The 22086-nt window shown below is 37.8% G+C and overlaps 1 non-coding gene across 1 annotated transcript; it reads left to right on the plus strand.

The window, feature by feature from the left end:
- The first annotated feature begins 284 nt into the window (after nt 1-284).
- LOC138822184 (U6 spliceosomal RNA) lies at nt 285-388 on the plus strand. Its single transcript, XR_011370377.1, has one exon. It is a non-coding gene; the product is annotated as a U6 spliceosomal RNA (small nuclear RNA).
- Nucleotides 389-22086: the final 21698 nt, after the last annotated feature.

Genomic DNA, 22086 nt, shown 5'->3' on the forward strand with positions numbered 1-22086 from the left:
TATCCCAATGTTATGCCAGGTGAGCCAGGAAAAGTCCATGAGACTCTTATCTCCATTTCCTTACCAGAAAAGTCAGAAATGGGGCTGTGGTTTAAGTAATAGAGTAATATTCTTGAGGAAAAAAATAGGAATAGCACCTAGGCTCTTATCATGCTCAGGACCCATATATAATATCCAGATAGCACTTGTGCTATTACAATGAGCTCTTGTGCTACTGCAAGTCACAATTAAGTCTGATGGATTCTCTCTACAGGCCAGTTGCAGTAAAAAAATTTTTTTTTGTAGTGCTCGCTTTGGCAGCACATATACTAAAATTGGAACAATACAGAGATTAGCATGGTCCCTGCACAAGGATGACATGCAAATATGTGAAGCGTTCCATATTTTTTTTTTAAATCTTGTATTACTTCATGAGGTATGTTCTTTCTGGACCATCTTTATGCCTAATTTTTCTCTCTGGAATGATATTGAAATAGAGAAAATATTCAGTGAAGAATTTGGTTTCTGGATCCCTCCCTCATTCATTATTGACATGTTCTCTCTTTTTATTTTTTGGCAGTCCTGGAGCATGAACTCAGGGCCTGCACACTGTCACTGAGCTTCTTTTTTGCACAAGTCTTGCACCCTTTGACCTGAGCCACAGGGCAACTTCTGGCTTTTTCTGTTTATGTGGTACTGAGTAATTGAACCCAGGGCTACATGCATGCTAGGCAAGCACTGTACCACTAAACTACATTCCAAGCCCCATGTTCTCCTTTTTAACATATGTCTAACATATTTAGCTCTGTCCCATCTCTGAAGCCACGGCTACTGCTCTTGAATGTATCCTCAATTTAACTCCTAATTGTGTTTCATTTCCTATAACTGCCGAAATATTTTCCACTCCACCCAAGGAACTATCTTTCATTTTCTTAAATTTCACACTTCATTGGTTAATGTCAAACAATAACTCAACATTACCAGTGTCTGAAATTGAGGACACTTAGAATAATAAATAGCTTTTTCCAATGTTTTTCTTTTTTTTTCAACTCTGGGGATTCAACTCTGGTCTCTGTGCAATCCTTTGCCGCGGACGGGGTTCTGTCGGGACCACGGAGGACACCTAGGGGAGGAACTGGAATAGGTGGGGAGATGGCAAACAGACAACTCACACACAAGAGGAGTGGATGCTGAGTGCGATTTAATGCAGAGAATAACAGACTTTTATAGCAAAAATCTCCATAAGAAAGGGCAAAAGGTTACATAATCTTGCTGCAGGGCTTCATTCTTGGGCGGTCACCAGCTGGTCGCCTGAAAGGGCAAAAGGTTACACAACCTTGCTTCAGGGCTTCATTCTTGGGTGGTCACCAGCTGGTTGCCTGATAGGCACTTGTTTCCAGCTTATCTCTAAGAAATATAATGGGTTTTGATGTTTGTCACCAACTAACCATTACCTTATTTCTATAGAGGCCTTAACTGTCCCATAAGATCTTTTCTGTTCTTTCTTTAATAGTAAACACCAAGGAGACTTAGATTTAGCAAGTATCTTAGTAAATGAAAGAGAGTAATAAGAAGTTCTTTCTCCTAAGTAGTTATCTCAGCAATTGCCATACATTCTTTCTGTTCTAGCCGCACCTACAGCTTCTTGTAAATCTCTTACAAACAATTCCTTCTGCTGAGATGACATCGTGAAACCCCCAATACTTTTATATTTAATTATGACTTGTCTAATAAACTCCATAAGAGGGGTTTCAGGGTAGCACTTAACTCTGGTGAGTTAGTCATATTTTTAAGACACTCATGAGATATTTGAGTCGTCAGCACTCTTAAGAAAGAGCTTTGAATAGGGGAACGTTGACAATGAGTAAGTACAATGAACAGCAGAAACAGTAAAAGATTAATAGGCACTCCTATACAGTGAGGAAAAGAAAGGCAGAAACACATCTTTCCCAGGGGCTTGCCAGCCTTTTTCCAGGAGTAGGCCTCTTAGAAGCCCTATTCTCCTAGGTAGACTTCGGTGAAGTCCCAAAACTCAGAGATAGGTCTCTGAAGCCCCTGTCTTAGGTCTGATAGATGGTTTCCCATGCTAAGCAGACTCCACTGGAGTCGGCGTGGCAATCCTTCAGCTCTTCAGCTAAAAGTGAGTGCTCTACCAGTTGAGCTACTGTACTACTTCCATCTTTCTGAGTGGTTAATTGGATATAAACCTTTCATTCCCAGGCTGCCTTTGAACTGGGAGCCTCAGATCTCATCCTCCAGATAGCTAGGATTACAGGAATGAGCCACCAGTGCACAGAAAATAAATAGCTTTTTTTGGGGTGGGAGGGGGTCCGGTCATGGGCCTAAATTCTGGGCCTGGGCGCTGTCCCTCATCTCTTCAGCTCAAGGCTAGCACTGTACCACTTGAGCCACAATGCCACTTCCGGCTTTTTTTCTGCTTATGTGGTGCTGAGGAATCGAACCCAGGGCCTCATGCATGCAAGGCCAGCGCTCTACCACTGAGCCACCTTCCCAGCCCCAATAAATAGCTTTTTATGTGTATCAGGTGATACACAACAACTCAGACCCTTAGGAAGTCTTTTATCTTCCAGTCTGGCAGGATGTAATCCCACTATATGCTCCGGTAAATAAAAAAATTAAACAGATTCTACAAATGTAATTAGTTCCCACAAGAGTTGGTATGAGTTACTTCCAAGGTGTGAGTGCAAATTAAGGCCTTTCTAGAAGTCAGTGATGCAAACAGAATGAAGCAAACATTAAGGAGAATATGTTTATCAAGAAAGTATGGAGGTGCCTAGGAGCTGACAACAGTGGCTGTATGATAGGAGACCAGAAAGCAGAAACCACAGTCTCACCGCCACAGAACCTAAACCCTACTAGGCATCCCGTAAGCTTGTAAGAGATCCCCACATTCTGTGAGAGACTATAGGGTAGTGGCCCCTGCTAGAAACTGAGCAGCTACTATAGACAAACCACACCCAAGTTACCAGCCCAATCTTATATCCTACAATAGTTTGTATTCAGTGGCCAAACAAATAAATTTGTGAAATTTGCCACATAACATGACAAAATAAATGCATATCTCAGAATGCTGGTGCCTTACACCTGTAATCCCAGCTACATAGGAGGCTGAAATCTGAGGATCCAGATTCAAAGGGATCCCAAGCAGCAATGTCTGTGATATTCATTTTGCCAATAAATATCTAAAACCTGGAAATGGTAATATGGCTTAAGTTGCTGTTCACTATTGAGCCATGGTTCTCCTTTTAGCTCTCTTTCAATTATTTTCATAACTTTTAATTTTCTTTACAACGAATGACATATTTTTTGTTAGTTCTTAGTGTGCTTTTATTGGATTGCTTTGGTATGAACAACTCGGGATTGAACTCATACCTCATTTATGGGAAGAAAGAAATCTACCACCTAAGTCACAATTCAGTTATGGCAGTTTTTTGTTTGTTTGTTTGTTTTTCTTGGTCTTGGGGATTGACTTCTGGGCCTGGGTGCTATCCCTAAGATCTTCAGCTCAAGGCTAATGCTCTACCACTTTAGCTACAGTGCCACTTCCAGTTTTCTGTGTGGTTCCGTGGAGATAAGAGTCTCATAGACTTTTTCTTCCTGGGCTAGCTTTGAATCGTGATCCTCAGATCTCAGCCTCCTGATTAGTTAGGATTTTATGTGTGAGCCACCACCACCCGGCTATGGTAGTTTTTTTTGTTTTTCTTTTTGTTTTTTAGGAATTTGAATTTCTTATTTTTGTCCTAATTTAATTTAATACTTTATTTTTTTAATCCCAGGAATTGAGTATAGGACCCTTTATATGTATGTATGTGCATGCTTCTGTGTACATATGTGCCAATACTGAGGCTTGAATTGCTATAACTTTTTCCAAGCAAGGCTGATACTATACCACTTGAATCACACCTTCAGTATTTTTATTGCTGCTTAGTTGAAGGTAAGAATCTCTGATGTGCTACTTTGAAGGCTTAGTTTTTGGATGACAGTTAAGAGCCAAACTGTGAGGTCTCCTTACCACTTCCCTCTAATATCTACTTAGGAAAAGCTGGAAGTGTCACTGTGGCTCAAGAGGTAGAGCACTAGCCTTAATGAAAAGTAACTCATATACAGTGCCTAGGCCTGACTTAAACCCTGGGTCCTGCAGATTAAACAAATAAACTCTGAATTGTCTGACAAGTCAAGTTTTAAAACATGATCTTATAGATCTCAGCCTCTGAAATTGCTAGATTTACAGGTTTGAGCCTTTAGTAATGGTGATAGTTTTCTATTATTATTTACAGATGCTTTAAAAAACACATCATGTAGCTAACAGTGGCTCATGGTTATAGTCCTTGATATTATGGATACTGAGAACCTTGATGTGATGTTGGGCCTAATGATAGAATGTCTATGAGTCTTATCTCTAATTAACAAACAAAAGGTTGGATGTAGAACTGTGGCACAAGTTTTAAAGTCATAACCTTGAGCAGAAAAATTTTAGGGACATTGTTCAGGCAATGCATGCAAATCCCAAGATCAGCACAAAAATTAAAATAAATAGAACATAAAATAATCCTAGGTATGGCTAGTGACAGTTTGCCTAGTTTTCCTAAAATTCTTAGTTTGATAGTCACCACAAAGATAACTGGACAAACCAACAAAATATGTATCCATAGCCAGATGAAACTTTTGCTTAGAAATCTGCACTAATTATATTTTAAAAAACATTTCTTACACTCTTTAATTTAGAAAATTAGCCCCAAAATAATGCCAGTTGAAGAGAAATTGTATGTGATGACTACTTCAGAAATAATATATTTTTTAGTTTTTTAAAAGGAGATGTCACGGATGTCACGGATTTATCAACATATAAATAAATATATATATATATATATATATATATATATATAAAATTAGTAAATAAATTTCAACTAAATATAAACTTCATTGTCCTCTAAATTGAAGTGTTGACCTATATTTTATATCAGAATGAGCATTTACTCGTCTCATTTTTAAAAGTCAATTTAAATTTTCTATTCAAATTTTATACAAAAAAAATGTGTTTGTTGTTCTAGGAAAGTTCTCCAAAAGTTAATGTAGAGCAGTATGTAGGGCCATTTTGAGATTAACTAGGAATTCTGAGCCATGAAAAACTAAAGTTTTAAAAGTTGAAATAAATACATGTCAGAGAGTTAGAAACAAAACTTGGGTTTCTAGGGATAGACTTTCAAACCCTTTCAATACATTTGGCTGGGTAGATGGTGCTACAGTTGGTAATTTTGCTTCACTCAAAAATTCTTGGTGAGGTTTTTGTGTGTAAGAAGAAAATCCCTTTGTTTCGTATTTATGAACTTCATGTTAAAACTTTAGCAATGGAACTTCTGTGGCCCCTTTTTAACTGGAAGTATTTCAAGATTTTTAAGACCTCAAAATCCTTTTGTACTCTCAGCCAGGCTGTTTTGAACTATTTACTTTCAAATTTATTAACATAATCCATTTATCATTGTAGGGAGGAGAATCCTATGCTAAATAAAGTCTACTTGCTAGAGTTGTTTGTAAGTAATGAAGCATTGAGTATTTTGGGGTTAGCCTGTGTAGAGTAGACTGGATTGAGATGACATTTCCATGATTTATAGGTAAAATCACCCTCTTCCACTAGAGGTGCAGGATCAAATGAGTGATGGGTATTGGTTTAAGGTTTCTTTTATTTTACTATGTATGAATCTTCCATCATATATATATATATATATATATATATATATATATATATATATATATGGCTTGAATCTTCCTGATATGTTGTTTTATAAACATTTGGTTTTACATGATGTGAATTATAGTTTTTTAAATTAAATAAGCAGGACATTTGGCCTTAATCATGTAATAATTTGATTAATTTTAAGAGGAAAAAATATCATCAGAATTAAATTAAGTTATCATCATTCAAAAATAAATATTGAAAGGATATAAAGCAGAAGAATTTATGGGGTGCTTAATATATTCTGCCTTTCTTCTTTATAAGGTTTGTTGTGACCTGATGGTAATAGATTTGCAATGGGTAAAAGTGTTGTTGGTCACTTAGAGTTGTTACTTCAGCAAATGTATGAGAATGTCTGATGATGTTGAACCCTAGGTTTCTGAGAGGAAAAACACAGATATAAGTCCTCTAAGATGCTGACTAAAATGAATGAAATTCACACTGCATTAATAGGAGGGGAGGGCACCATTTTGTTTGCTGTCTTCAACAGCCAAATGCATTTTTCTCTGTAGGTGATTATCAGCAAAGAGGAGATTGTAGACAGACTCAATTCGTAGATCCTATTCAATGAAGAGAATAAGGAGATGTCTGGATGGCTGGTGCAGACGAACAACAATTCTACATACAACAGACAGCATTATTGAAGAAAGGCTTAAGAAGTTTCAGATGGTGAGCCAGCAGTGTCCAGGCAGGTGTAGTTTGAACACCCTTCTCACTGCTGAGAATCTCATGTTACAGGCAAGTTTCCTATAAGGGTTGAAGGGAACCGTTGATTCTTCTGCATTGGCAAGTCTGATAGGAGAAGGGGCTTGTGTCTCCTGAAGTATCTTGGTGTCCTCAGGCCCCTGAAGGAGTCTAGTTATTGCAAAAGAATAGAGGTCATTTATGATTAAATTGATGATTTCAGGTAGTCACTCGGCCTCAGATGTAATGTAGGTCAGTAACATATGTAACAAGAATTCATGTAGTTAAATGAAACTGAGTTATATCCACTTGTGAATTAGAAGTAAAATTAGAAGTAGATTAGAGGATATCCATGAGAGAAATCAGTGGGGGTGTTGTATCAAGAAAGTAAGAACAAACCATATTTTGAATTTGTTTAGTGAGCACTTCTTGACTTTCCAACCTTTCCCTGTGAAATTGCATTAACTCTCACATATGATAAGAATTTCTCAATGACAAAACTCTATAAGACGCATCCCATGTTTGTGGCTAAGAAATAAATGCTTTGGGGGCCAGGCACTAACGGCTCAATCCTATTATCTTAACTATTCAGAAGTCTGCAAACTGAAGATTGAAGTTCAAATCCAGTCCAGACAAAAATCTCCCTTTAGTTCTCCAAAACCATGGAAATGTAGCTTTACCTCAAGTTATAGAGTACCTGCCTTAACAGAAAAAGCTAAAACAAAGTGTCTAGGCCTTGAGTTCATATTCTCATAGTGGAACAAATAAAAAGTAGAAAAGAAAAATGGAATAATAATGGATCTTCCTATTTTCATAACTTACCAGGACCACATGGAATTAATAATCCTTTTAAGTGAAAAGAAGGCCCAGTTGAAGCAAATGAGTAAACAGTTAAAAAGGGCCAGCAGCAAGACAAGAGACTTCAAGAGGGATGACAAGCTTAGCAACAAAATCAAGAGCATTCATCTTCAAGAAAACACACCTCTGTAATCCCATATACACCTTTGATTATTCTCATCACTATGACCATCCTCTAACGTTGGCTACACTTATCCACTAGAGTCATCGAACACAGCGTATCCTTTGTGACATTTCATGGATAAAGTTGCTTGTCCTCATTGTCATCAGTCTTTCAGAAACTTTAGTGAAGAGCATGTTCTTCCATTTTGCTTGTATATGATAGCATCCTGTTCTATTTTTCAGCAAAGAAACTGTGGCTAGCAGGCTTGAGAATGGTTACATTCAGAGGTTCTTCAGTTTCACATTTTTCTTTCCTTTCTTGGTAGGTGAGTTGGAATAAGAAAAAAATTATGCAGTATGTTTTATTTAAATGAAAAGATTTATTTGAAAATACTACAAGTTATCATTCTTTAAATATATTTTAATTCAAATATAATAGGGCTAGTTTTAATGCTGCATGCCTTTAAACCTAACTGTTTAGAAGGCTGAAATCTGAGGATCGTAGTTTCACGACAGACAAGGTAAAATGGACCATGATACTCTTATCTACAACTAAAAATCAAAAAGCTAAACAAGGAGCTGTGGCTCAAATGGAAGAATGTCAACCTTGAGCAAAAAGGAAAACCAAAAGAAACTAGGCCCTGAATTTAATTCCTAGTACTAGCACATATATGTTTGTGTTTGTGTATATTATATATATATGCATATATATGCACATATATTCTATATGCATGCATATATAGGCATATATGTGTGTCAATATATATAAATTGTATATGCATATGTATGTATATATAATTTTTTAATAAATTATTAGCAAGTGTCAACTATATACAAGCAAACATTTAGTGTTGCTCTTAAAAACAGATTCATATGCAATTATGAACCCCTGTGATTTATAGGAGCCAACATAAAAAGAAACGTAAACCAACAGATTAGGATATTAATAGAATGATTTTTGTTATAGAATAGCCTGTATGCACAAGATTGGGCAAATGATATTTAGTCATTTTCCAAAACATTGAAAGCAAAAGCATAATAGTACAAGAAATCACATTTAGACATGGACTATGCCTCTCAGTGGACAGGTAGATCAGGAAAATATGATAGCAATATGCATATAGATATACATGTATGCGTATACATTCATATATATATGCATATATATACATACATACGTACACACGTACATGCACAACAGAATTTTATTTATCCATTCAAAAGAATGATAATGAATCATTTGCAAAGAAAGGAAATAAATTGGGGAAAATCATGCTAAATGAAGTAAGGGAAGAAAGCCAAACCCAGATAGACAAATGAGATATGTTTTCTGTTATATAGGAAGTTAAGCGTAATATAGATCAATACAATATGCACACTTTGTGGTGGAATGCAACTATACACCTAGGTATGAACTGAAATATGGTTAGTTCAGAGAATAATTCAAATAATGTAATTCCTTAGAATAGCTAACTCACATTCCAATAAAATAAACACTATGAATCAAGTACTCAGAGGTACGGATGGAGTCAAGGTGGGAAGAAATAGATAAATGAAGCAATAAAGTGGAGTGAAATGCAGTGCTCTAACTTAATGCATATCCTACCAAATGAAGAAACTTAAGGAAAAGGTGGGAGTGAGAGTGCTGGGGAAAATTATGAAAGAGGTGAGATTGTACTCATGTACTCATAATGAATGTCAACTCCTGTGTACAAGTTGAAATCAAAATGAAATTAAAAAATCCAATACTCAGTATGCTCATGAAAGTATTTCAGTGATGATGATTCTCTGAGTTCAAGCAAATGAGTAGCAGAAAGGGAAATGATGTTCGGCTGGAGAAGAAGTTTAAGAAAAGAGGGGGCAGATTAATGAAAAGAGGAAGGGATGTCAAATATAATCATTATATTAATGATAGCAATGTAAAAATTGAACCATGTAACTTGGAAGATGGGTAGTTTGGGGAAAGATGGGTAGATTCATGGAACACTAATCAAGATGCATTGTACTTATAAACAAACTCATTGAATTGAAACCACTTTGCACAATGATAAATACAAATGAGTAAAAAAGACAAAAAATAAATTTGTGCTTCATTTTTTGTAGCACAAGTAGTAAATCATAAGTTATAATTTGGATAAAAAGTAAAGTTAAATTAGCTACATGACAAAATAAAAAACGAATGTCTTGTGGGTAACATTGTCTTTGGAAATATCCGTGCCTCATAATATACTTTTCAAAATATCAATATTCTGATTATTTTGATTTTTTTGAAAATAAAGTGATCTGTGAACTTTCAGACACTATTATCATAATGCCTAATGATACATAATTTAGCTAGAGTTGATAAGATAATCATTGTTACTTATCTTATATTGTAAAATATAAGGAACTTTTATGATACCACTACATTATAACACAGATACTGAAGTTTCCTTCTTTAAATTGCTCCACAGGATATGGTTACATATAACCTGATACAAGTCCCAAAATCACAAATATAAGTAAAATTACTTAGAAGGAAATGGTAGGAGGACAATTATTATCTAACACAATCAATGTCAGCCATGGACTTCCTGAAAGAGAATCATAGACAAATCTGTTTGTTTCACCAGGCTTCTAGTGCCAAACACGAAGTGTTGAAAAGACCCACATGGCAAACTACTTCTCAAAGTGAGATCACTATATAGGCAGACCCTCCAAGACTTCTACATGGAAGAGACTATTTCTGACCCAATGCTCTTATTTTTTTTTTACCAAAGAAACAGTTCCTTTAGTAATTTATGTTTTTTGAATTTAGATAATGAATCAACATTTTTCACAAAATTACATTTGAAATATCTTTGATCGGTTTTTCCATGCTTAAAACTAGCAATACAATAAATAATAGTTGCCACAATTTGGAACTTTTCTGCATCAATGGAAAAACAATCTGGATAATATAGATTCTAGAAAGAACCAAAGGAATCCAAAGATATATCTATTTTCCACAGAATTGTTCAAGTGGAATGAAGGCCAACATAGTTTCTTTAAATTAAGAATTAGTCTAATGTCTGCACACCAACAGTTAACAAATGTTTATTCCAAACTTAGTGATTGTACAATAGGTAGACTTTGTAGACTTTCTTATTTTTGAAAGAAAAAATCTACTAGAGTGAGACACAGGAACCTTAAGAAGACTTGCAGATAAAGCACATAGTGTGTTAGAAGAAGACACCATGGTAGAAAAATGAAACTTCCTTTTTGTTGGTCACGAGGCATGAACTAAGGGCCTGAGTACTGTCACTCAGCCCTCTACCACTTTGGGACAGAGTACCACTTCTGTTTTTTTGTTGATTAACTAGAGACAAATCTCATAGACTTTCTTCCCAAGCTAGCTTAGAACCACAATTCTCAGATCTCAGCTTCATGACTAGCTAGGATTATAAATGTGAGCCACCAGTATCCACCACCCCACAAAATGAAACTTTTCAGCTTCTTGTGAGTTCAATTTTCAGTGGCCAGGAAAGACCTCCTAGAATGGTGCTTGCCACTAAAGAATTAAAACTACAGAATGAGCAACCAGGAAGTTGTCTGTTAGTAAAGATGCAAGTATGAAAGGGTGCTACTAATTTCAGTTGTTTTTTTTTCAATCTGATTGACCTTCAGTACAAATCTGATCTTGTTGTCACCTCTTGGAAGGAGCAGAGTCTGGGCCTATGCTACTTCAAATGTAAGAGACTAGAAAAAGAATACCCTATGGTACACAAGTAGTTGAATGCAGGAAAGAAGCAACATATTCCCTGCAGGGGAAGGCATGGGAGAGATAAAGGCCTAGAGAAAAAACTGGTGGTCACAACATTTAACCCCTTCTCCTCCAAGGAACTGACCTCCCACATAGTGGCAGTGACATAATTCACCTAGTGCATTATCTGATATGAAGGAAGGTGTCATGTCTCACTAAACAACACAATTGTAGTCAAAGAAAGGGAAATTCTTTTGTGTTGCTCTTAGGCCCAGTCTCAGTTAATCTCCACATTAGACTTTGTCCAGTTTCTATTCTTACTACAAGGTCCCTAATCAGGAGGAATGTGTGATCTCCTGGATTCCCATTGGCTCTTTGGGAACTGAGACCACTTTCAATTTTAAATCTGTTCCTTCTGTCAAGGCTGTGGTGGTTGGTTGGAAAGCTCATCCTCTGAAATGTGCTCTAATACAAAATCTCTTCAGAGAAAGTCAAGGAATGACAGATTCTGCCTGAATTTCTACATTCCCAAAGAGGTCAATTAATATCTGATTCTGAAGCTCAGGTGGAGGTCCTTCAATAGTTCCTCTGAGCTGGAGTGAAAGTTAGCACAGACTCCAAGTCATACTCACATTTCTCCAGCTCTTTTTCATGACCCGAAAGATCACAGGAGTTGAGTTCAGAAACAAGGAAAAATGAGACTAGCAGAAGAATCCTGGGCAGGGGGAGGAATTAGACACCGTGAAAATGAGGTCAGAAAATCTCCTAGGATCACTCATATCATTCAGGAATCACATAATAATATTAGGGAATAAAAGTAATAAATTACTACCTAATTAGTAACTCTACTTCACTGACTACAAGTGTTCTGTAAAAAGGTAGGTGACCTGGACTATGTTGATTAGGAAAAGAGAGCACATTGTTTCATCACAAAGTTCTAGTAAATATCTTCATCCATAGCACAGATTGTTCTTACTTTCTACTTCTCTGATACTTTTCTTTGCTGGATTCTAAAAATGACCTTTGAAAGTGTTAACATCTTCAGATGTAATTACATTTTATTTTAATACATTTGTTATGAAATATAACAAATTATGGGGAAAATCTTTCTATGGGACATTTTCTTCAGTGCCCTATTTATTTGATGTTATTGTTATTTTTTATAGTTTCATTTTTAAACCTTGAGCAAAATGTTTTGTTAAATTAACACTAATTAGTTGCACATTTTTCGTATTTTTCCTTGTTTATAAATGTGAAAATATATCTTGATCAGCACCCCATATGTTTTCTTCATTTTCTTTCCTCCTTTTCCACACAAACTCAGATATATTCAATCAATCACATCAACAATTTTGGCCATACTCTCTCTTTTTCACATTTCTGATCCTTCTGTGAATTTTTACTATTACATATACAAAAGACAGATACTGATTTGTCTTCTCATAAACATTTTAAGTGTATTTTATGAATTGGAATGTGTCTTCATTGTACACCAATATGAATTTACTTCATTCAAATTGGCCATGCAGATGAATGTTTTTATAACCTTCATCCACCTTCTATCATTCAACAGTTTTTGATGAGTCTTATTTTATAACTTCTTCATTCAACTTTTCAAAATAATTTGTTATTAAACTTCTAGCATTATCTTTTTTTCTCAATTGTTGCCTTCTTAAAATTGCTTCAAATTATAAACTACATATGATGGTCCTGTATGTGTTCACTGATATATTTAACTTTTGGTCTAATATTCACCTATTACAGGATATCTTTTTTGGGGGGGGTGCGGTCGTGGGGCCTGAACTCTGGACCTGGGCGCTGTCCTTCAGCTCTTCAGCTCAAGGCTAGCGCTCTACCACTTGTGCCACAGCGCCACTTCCGGCTTTTTACTTTTTGCTTATGTGGTGCTGAGGAATCGAACCCAGGGCCTCAGGCATGTAAGACAAGCGCTCTACCACTCAGCCACCTTCCTAGCCCCTTACAGGATATCTTTAACCTGTAGTAACTACTTTGAAAATCAATATTGACGTTCCTCACAAAAGAAAAAAACACAATGCCAGAAAAGCCCATGAAAATAGTATTAGGTGCATATCCAAAAATACTTTGCAATGTAACAGTAGAAGCATTAACTTCTCTTATATTCCAGAATATGTTTATAGCTATGAATAGCCCATTCTGTTTATTCCTTTTACTGGTACACCTAGGTTGATTGCAGATCTTGGTTGTTATGAATACTGCTGCCATTAACATGGATGTTCATGTTGAATCATATTCCTTCATATGTATCCAAGTTACTGTAAGGGTCATTAAAATATGTGGGGTTGTTTTTGGTATTGTGTAAACTTCCACTCTGAGCTACATATGAGTTGTATTCGGTTACAATGCCACACAACCTCTCCAGCATTTGTGTTTATTTGTTTGAGTGGCTATAAGTATTTTAATGTGTAAGATGGGATCTCAGTGACTTTTGGGTATGTATTTCCTATGTGGATAAGAATTTCAAATATTTTATTTATTTATTAAACATTAACATTTGTACTTCATTCCTGATCAGTGTCTTTTTTGGTATTTGATCAATTTTTAAGTTTTATAATTTGTGATTTTTTTCCTATTCCAATTATTAACATTAGTTAAAAAATTTATTTCAGTGGTCCACAATTTACTAAAATCTAGTGATTGTACATTTATAACACTGGTTTTGTCTTTGTTTACACCCAGGCAATTATTTCAATAAAGATGTTGAACTTCTTTCACTAGAAATGTAGATTGAAAGGATAGTATCTCATATTAGTGCTAAGATAACCTCAAAATTAACAGTCACAGACTAAGACCAAACAGTTTGGCTAAGTAACACATTAACACAGCACAAATTGCATTTAAAGAGATCAAAGAGCTTCATAAAAGATGTTTAAAAAGTCACCACTTTCATGAAGCAAATGCTGAAGTTCACACGCAGACCATAGGAATCTGATCATCAGGAAGATCAAGGGACAAAAGTATACAAAGGGACAACTTTAGAACGTTTACTAAGGTTTGGTGGAGGGGGGAAAAAACCTCTAGATACCAAAACTCAGTGCTGAAGGAAAGAAGTGTTTTATTCCTAACCTCTGCTCTGTCTGACTCTCTCACGTCACACACACACACACACACACACACACACACACACACACACACACACACACACACACACACACCTCTTGTACACATAGAAACCTAGGCGCAGCTGTATCTTGGACAATGAAGATTTTTTCTTCTTCCACTGAGATAATCAAATGTGATGATGCAGTTGGCTCCACAGCCACCCCACACTTGAGCAGGATGAGGGATAGGATACCTTAGACTGCAGCATAGCCTTGTGAATCCCAGGCTTTGTGTGTAAGAATGCAGTTCATGGTCCTGTAGGCATGGGTGGTCAAGCTGAAACAGGGGTACACTTGACCTGGAGGATGGCACACCATAAGCCTTGCATGCATGGTGAACCAGGTTTGAGAAGCCATATGAGCATCTATGTAATGACCTCTCAATGGCATGGAGTTGACACTGTACTTGGATATGGCAGGAGACCAGAGGACAGCTGGAATCCAGAAGGTGTTAGAGGCACCAGAGTGAATGAGCCTTTCTGTGGAAACCCCTAGAGCAAGCTAAGGAAGTTCCCCGCCCACATGTGACAGCCACCATGCTGGTCCCCAGAGGACTCACCTGGTCTTGTCCATGGTTCAGTCCTGATCTACAGCTGGAACATCCCCGGTGGCCCTTGTCCTGAGTGGGCTGAAACAGCATTGGCAAGGCATGTTTCCTTCACCCCACTGTGCATGACCTCCCTGCTGCTGCTCCATGAGGGCAGGCTGAAGCTGGGCAGGCCGTTCCTGGTGCCCAGTGCAAAACCAGTCATAGGCTGAGCCCACAGCAGTGAAGCTGGCCCTCACAAACTGCCAGGGGCATCGAGAGAGTTATCACTGCAGCTTGAGTCCTGTGGCCTCCACCCTTCACGCCCCCAGAGTTTGCCTCCAAGTCCTCCCCTTTATTGTTGAAATTCTTCATCCACTGGTTCTCTCATTTCTCATTGTCTACTTTGGCAGGACTTGAGACTCCTTCCTCTCCTCATGAGGTTTCCAGGCCCCAGGGGATCTGCCCCAACCATCCCAATTCACAGACACTCCCGAGAAGCTAGCCAACATAGGGGTGGCTGCTGTCAGAGAAGCTGACCTTCCCCCTTCCTTCCTCCCCTCACCAGCCTCTGCCAGGGCCTACCTTCCACTCCCCACCACCCCCAGTCCCAACCCCAGTGCAGCCTCACCTGCAACCTATATTCCCCTCCCCATCACCCCCAGCTCCAACCCTAGTGCAGTATCCCCAATGTCCTACCCTCCTCTCCCAACCCCCAACCCCAACTCCAACTCCAATATGGCCAGTGCTCTGGGGAACACAACCACGTGGCCCATGTGGCATCAAGGGTGCCACCGTGTGCAGCTGGCTTAGAGCTGGAGGCAGCATAGGTCTCTCTGATCAGTGTCTTTCACTTTACTTACTCATGTATTCATTGTATTAATTTAGTACTTAATTTTTGGATCTTATATCATTTCATTAATCCTTTGCAGAATAGCTGTAGAAATATAGTCCCAAAATTCAGATTGTCTTTTTTTAAATTATTTCCAGATTCAGAGATGTTTTAGGTAGTTATAATAATCATGAACTCTCACTTCCATAGCAGAGTGCTATTAAGAAAATGATTGCTTATGCATCTGTTATTAATTATTTACAATACTTAAAACTTTTAAAATTTCAAATATTACAGGAAGAACTTGGTTCATGATGAGTGGATGTTTGTGAGTAGGTTGAGCTGTTACATACATTGTGTGTGTGTGTGTGTGTGTGTGTATGTGTAGGGAAGTGTACATGTATTATTGAAACGGATACAGATGATGAGTGCTGTTCTGAAATTGTTTCCTTTTTCTGAGATATACATTGTGGTGTTTCTTTGTTGGTGGTAGGCTCTGACTACTTGCCTTTGCCTGATGTTCACTTTCCACCTCAATTTTTCAATAAAAGTTTCTTATTTCTTATTGAGCATACAGGGCTGTGGTACTAGATTGTCTTTAGTCTGCCATCAATGATCATATTTTCCGCTTTAAAAATTAACAATCAATATACATTTTACTTCCTGGTTGATTTTCCCCTCTAACTTGCATTTATAAATAAGTATTAGAAGAGTTTTGAGCTCAGCCATTTTGAATTCTCTTGTTAGCACCAAGATCTTGAATTTCTTTTGTGGTTTTAGTATAAAATACCCTCCTTTGTGATTTTGGCATGAGGAGACAAACAATTCCAAAAGTTTTATTCGTTAAAATATCAGATAATTCATAATTTTGAATATGTCTAGTGGCAAAATGAATGTACTTGCTCAATAGATTTGCTTAATAAATCAATGCACAAAAGTACCACTCATAGCGGCTGAGAAGGTGACTCAGTGGTAGACTGCTTACCTTGCAAGCATGAGGCCCTGGGTTGGATTCCTCAGCACCATGTAAGCAGAAAAAGCCACAAGTTGTGCTGTGACTCAAGTAGTAGAGCACTAGCCTTTAGCTGAAATGCTGAGAGACAGTGACTAGGCCCAGAGTTCACCAACAAAAACAAAAAATAAATAAATAAAACTCATAATCAAGGACATTAATTTCAAAGGTTCATTATCATAATACCTAGTGGCAGGGTGCCAAGACATATTGGACCTCTGTCACAAAGCTTTAAGAAGGAATTCAACACCTGACAAGTACTGAAAACAAAAAGTAAAAAATAGCTCTGCCAACAACATAGATAATCTGCACTCAAACAGAAAGTTACTAAGAATGGAATACTTTTTATAATATTTCTTAAGAGATTCTGGCTGTATATTAATTATCATATAAAGTAACCTTTAAAAGCTCCATAGGTGGATCTGAGTCTTAAGGGCCTCTATCGAAAACTGGAGAAGAAAATTATCAACCTGGATTTTAAAAATTGTTATTGTTAAGGAAGTGTACACATGGGTCACCATTTTGTAAATCAGGTAATGAGTTCATTTCTTTTTGGACAGTCTCATCACTTCCTTTGCACTCTCTCTCTCTCTCTGTTTTTTCCCCTGTCCCTGTCCACAAGTGGTATAAGTTCATTGTCAACATAATATCTACAGAGAACCACTGCTGCATTTGCTCCCCTGTCCTCCTTGAGTTTCTGTGGCCCCCTCACTACCCATAAATGGATAAATAAGAACAGAAAAATCCCTCTTGTTTCCAATCACTGGGATTCATTTCAATATAAACATCAGTAGTATTATGAGAGTTTCAATCTCTGTCCACACATCCCAAACACTTGTACTTCATGCAACCAGTCATAACTCCCACCAGATTCTATGTTCTACAAAGTAGTTCTTTTCACTTTCTGAGATTCAGAAAGATTAAGTAACTTACTGGAAATACTGGGCTGAGCATTGAAGCTCACTCTTATAGCTTATATACTTCAGAGAGTGAGATCTGAAAATCATACTTTGAAACCAACCTAGATTGACATATCCATTACATGTTTATCTCCATTTAACCAGCAGAATTGTGTGTTTCAAGTGGTAGAGTTAGAATGCCACGAGTCTTGAATGGGAAACCTAAAGGATAGTGCCAATATGTTGTTTTTAAAGAACCAATGCGGTCCCATATAAAATCTGACACCACAAACACACACACACACACACACACACACACACACACACACACACACACACACACAAACACACACACACACACTTGAAAAAAAAGTTAGTAACGAAATCCATATAGTTTTTTATATATGTTTTAGTATTGCTTTAGTGAGATTTGACTTGGTTTTCTCTACTGATGAGCCACAATTTGAAAACTGTTTAAATGACTAGCATGTCCATGCTCAGAGAAATATTCTCCAATTTGTCTTCCTCCTTTTCCAGCAATGATAAGTTGTCTCTCCTTGGCCCAGTTTCCTCTTTTGGGACTCAATATCTTAGAATTTTCAGGCTTAATAACCAGGATCAGCTTTTTCTCTCTCTGTTCATTTCTAGCTCTCTCTCTGTTCATTTCTAGCTCTCTGCTCTCTCTCCCTTTTCTAGCTCTTTCCTCTCTTTCCCAGCTCTCTCTCTTTCCCAGCCACGTGGAGTGCCAACCTTGCCTGGTCCCAGCAGGTCTACTGAATAAACCTACCCCTTACCTGAATACCACGTGCGTGCTGGTGCTGTTCTTACTCGGCTACCTCTTTTTAAAACCTAACATAAAGGTCTTCAATAACCAGGATCATAGGTGGCAACTACTGTACTGGACGGTATCTGCCTTGGGGAGTGTTCAAAGTTCACCATTCAGGTTATTAGCACTCACCCATGATCACTCTGTGCTCAGAATTGGGAACTTCTTAGGGGCAGTAATTCAGGAGAAGCACTGTGTTCTACTTCATATTTTTTATTTAAGAGAAGCTTCCATATATTGTCTACTTTAAGCATTGTGTGATGAGAAAGATTGCCTCTAGGAGACAGAAGCACTGTACTAACTGTTCCGCTCAGACCACAGGAGGAAGGAAAAGAAGTTCTGAAAAAGTCATATAGCCTAAACATTGAGCTCTTAGGAACTCAGGCTATCTGTTATCTTACTTTCAACCCAAAAAGTCAGAGCCTGAAAGGGCTTGTAAGCTCCATTTATATTCCTGATCATGGGGCTCCTTTCCCCTCAGAACTTCTGACCCTTTGTTTAGGGTTTGACAGTGTCTCTTTCTTTCTTGTTACTTCATTGCATATTAAGCACACCCAACCATGGGTTTCCATTGTCCTAGTAGATGTTTTACATTCCAGGACCTTCCTTCCAGGGAACTCTCTTCTTGTGCCTTCATATGCATAGATCCACAGAAGTGAGTGACTCACAGAATGTGGAACATAGTTGCTCAATGATGATCAACTCAGAGACACAGGCAGGTTGAGTTTGGAGCCTTTCTGAGAGACCTTAGCCTAGGCACTGTAGGCAACATTGACAGCAATTCCTCAGAGCAATACCACTGACAGAAAGTAAGCCCTGACTAGTCCTTAGTCCTTGACAGTTCTACTTAGGGGTGTGAACAAATGACCATGCCCTTAGGGTATTGCACAGTACACCAATCACTGAAGTCATCTTGAGCCTAGGAGAAAAATCTCCCTTTGTATAGCAGTACACATAAGAAGTAGATGATGCCCCACACTCAAATGCTCCAGGAGAACAGAGTGTATGAGTGTCTACACAATTGGGGAATCAGATTCTGAGGGGTGGGAAGGGAAGATTTCAGATATTGCACTATAAAGTAATTATAAGTTTTTGAATTGCTAACCCAACTTCCTTGCTGATCCTTACATTTTGTTTCAGGAAGTGGTGGAATATTTATGATCACAAAATGGAGTTTTTAACCCCAGGCCCAAACTCTAGGTGACCTTGTTACATCTTCCCACATGCCACTTATGCCAAATAAAGAGATGTGGTGGAGGTCAGGAAAGGACATTGATTAGATGTCAGCCATGACAAGACAACACCTTAGCGCAACTTCAGAACACTAAGCAATACTCACCTACATTTCTATTCACCCATGTCATTAGGTCTGAGTTGTATCTAGGAGTCCTCAGTACCTTCAGAAAAGGAAGATCTAGGACAGAACCCAAGATTGGTCTGGCATTTTGGACATAAACTAACTTGTTTGATGGAAACCCTGTGTACTGTCCTATAAATCTGTGCATTTACCTTACTACATTTGATTCATACCCCCTCACTAAATTATCTATGATTGGTTCGGTTGCTGCCATAGCAGCGGTCTGGTGGCTCCATTTTGATTTCACTTTATTCTACTGAACCAGTAATGGAGATGGAGAGACTGACCACAGCACATTTGCATGTTTCTCAATGAGCAGTGATTGGCTGGGGAGTATTTAAGATGCTCCCCATGTTCTTAGTTGCCTAGTAACACCTTGGATTCCAGAATCAATGTTGATAAACAGATACAGAAGTTACATGTAGCTTGCTGTGCCGGATTCACACCTAGATAGGCAGATGAGAAATTGGAAGGGTTTGGTTTGAAAGCCACAGGTTGATACAAAGCAGAAATGAAAGGATGTGGAGATGAAGTAAGCTACCTGGTAGGAAAAGGAGAGATAGTTAAAGGTGATGATTACCTAGAGGAGACAGAGAAAGTTTGAAGCAACATTTGGACCTGTAGATCAAAGTAACACATCTGAGGTAGAAAAGTCTGGCTTTCCAGAGCCACAGAAGTTGGAAGGGCAGAAGCAAGTGTTCTTGCCCATTTCAAGGGAGCTCCCAGAATGCTAGGGTAAGAACTGGTAGTTTCCCAGAGCACTGCTGCTGAGCACTATACAGATCCCTTGCTACCATGATAATTGACCTTGGAGATGAGCAGTGAGATCTGTAAAAGCTGATTGCAGCTCACAATGTGGAGCCTGTTCTGCAGCATTGTGGAGTGTGGTCTCTCAGGATGCTCAGGGAAAAGATCCAAAAACCAGTGTCAAAGATTGCAATCTATTTGGAGTAGACATTTATGGATGGAACATGCCTGAACCCAACATGCTGATAGTGAGCTGCTAGCGGTAGTTCCCTAAAGATCTAACAGCCAAACTGGAGAGGGAAACACTGAGCTCTGCACCACATCAGTCTACCATGCCAATTGCTTTATGCTAGTACTGGCTACCCAGTTTGCACACTCACGACCTTTTTAACCTGATTGTGCCACCCTAGTCCTTCACAATTTTACTCTTTCAAGTTCTCTTTTCCTCCTTGTCCCTGCTAAACTGTCTGGATATCTCAATCCTTGCAAAGCTGTTGGTGCCACTGCCACTCAGTGATTACAGTCACAATTCCCCTTTCCCTGGTATCCTATTCTCTGCTACTCTACTCTGTTACTCATAATTCATAACACCATGGTTCCAGCCACCTGGTCCCTGGCAACCTTGTTGCTGATACCCCCTTCCCTAACAAAGCAAGGGAAGAATGGGCACAGCCAGTCAACTTGGGTACTACTGTCTTCTTGCAGGCATATTGGGACAAGTTATTCCTCATGAAGGACTAACTGGAGGTGGAAATGAAAGAGGTTAATCAGAGGTGACTAAAATCTAGAGACATCAACATGTCACTGGTTGTTAGAAAAAGAAGGGCCCGAGGTGAATATTAATGGGAAAATAAAATTTTACAAAGAATTTTGGGAATGATGCAATGGATTTGGCTTATTCTCTTCTACAAGTTATCTGAATTATTTTATGACATATATATGCAATTGTTTTGCATTTTAAAAATTACATGAAATTGCACATTTATGTGGTACTTATATTAATTTATGGAATAGTTACATAAGATCACGTTAATAATATTCAATATTTTATGCTATATGATATGCTCACCAATCTGCCTTTGTCAATATGAATTGAGCTCTCTATCAATAAATGGAATCTCATTGTGAAATACTAGAAGGAGATTACTGATGCTAGTACCAAAATGAAAGCTAGAACAGGAAAATTGAATAAAGCTACATGTTTGAAGGGAGGGTTCAGTGGTAAGGGTTATGATGAAAGAGAAATTCTTCACCATGTAATCTGGGAAGAATAGAATGTGTTTTGTTGAAATACTAGTGTTTTAACCTTAGAAAGCAGAACATTATCTTTATTTTGCTTTTTGGAAACTTTTTTATGATTGGCTTACAAAAAATTATCAATATGACTGAAAATTCACTAATGTGAATGGTCAGATTATCATTATACTCAAAGCTGTCTTTAGAGACAGGCAGGTTATATTCCTTTGCTATTAAATTAATGGAGTAGTCTTACTTTGGAATGGACAGATAACCCATGACACTTGTTCCAAAACAAGAAAGATACTGGAGAAACAAAAAGAAGAAGGAGACCCAAGGCTGCTGAAATGAGCATATTTCCCATTTGGACTTAAAAGGGTTTTTTTGTACAAACAATAAGAATTTCATCTTA

This window comes from Dipodomys merriami, unplaced genomic scaffold (assembly GCF_024711535.1).
Source record: "Dipodomys merriami isolate MVZ:Mamm:240054 unplaced genomic scaffold, mDipMer1.0.p SCAF_998, whole genome shotgun sequence".
Taxonomy (NCBI): domain Eukaryota; kingdom Metazoa; phylum Chordata; class Mammalia; order Rodentia; family Heteromyidae; genus Dipodomys; species Dipodomys merriami.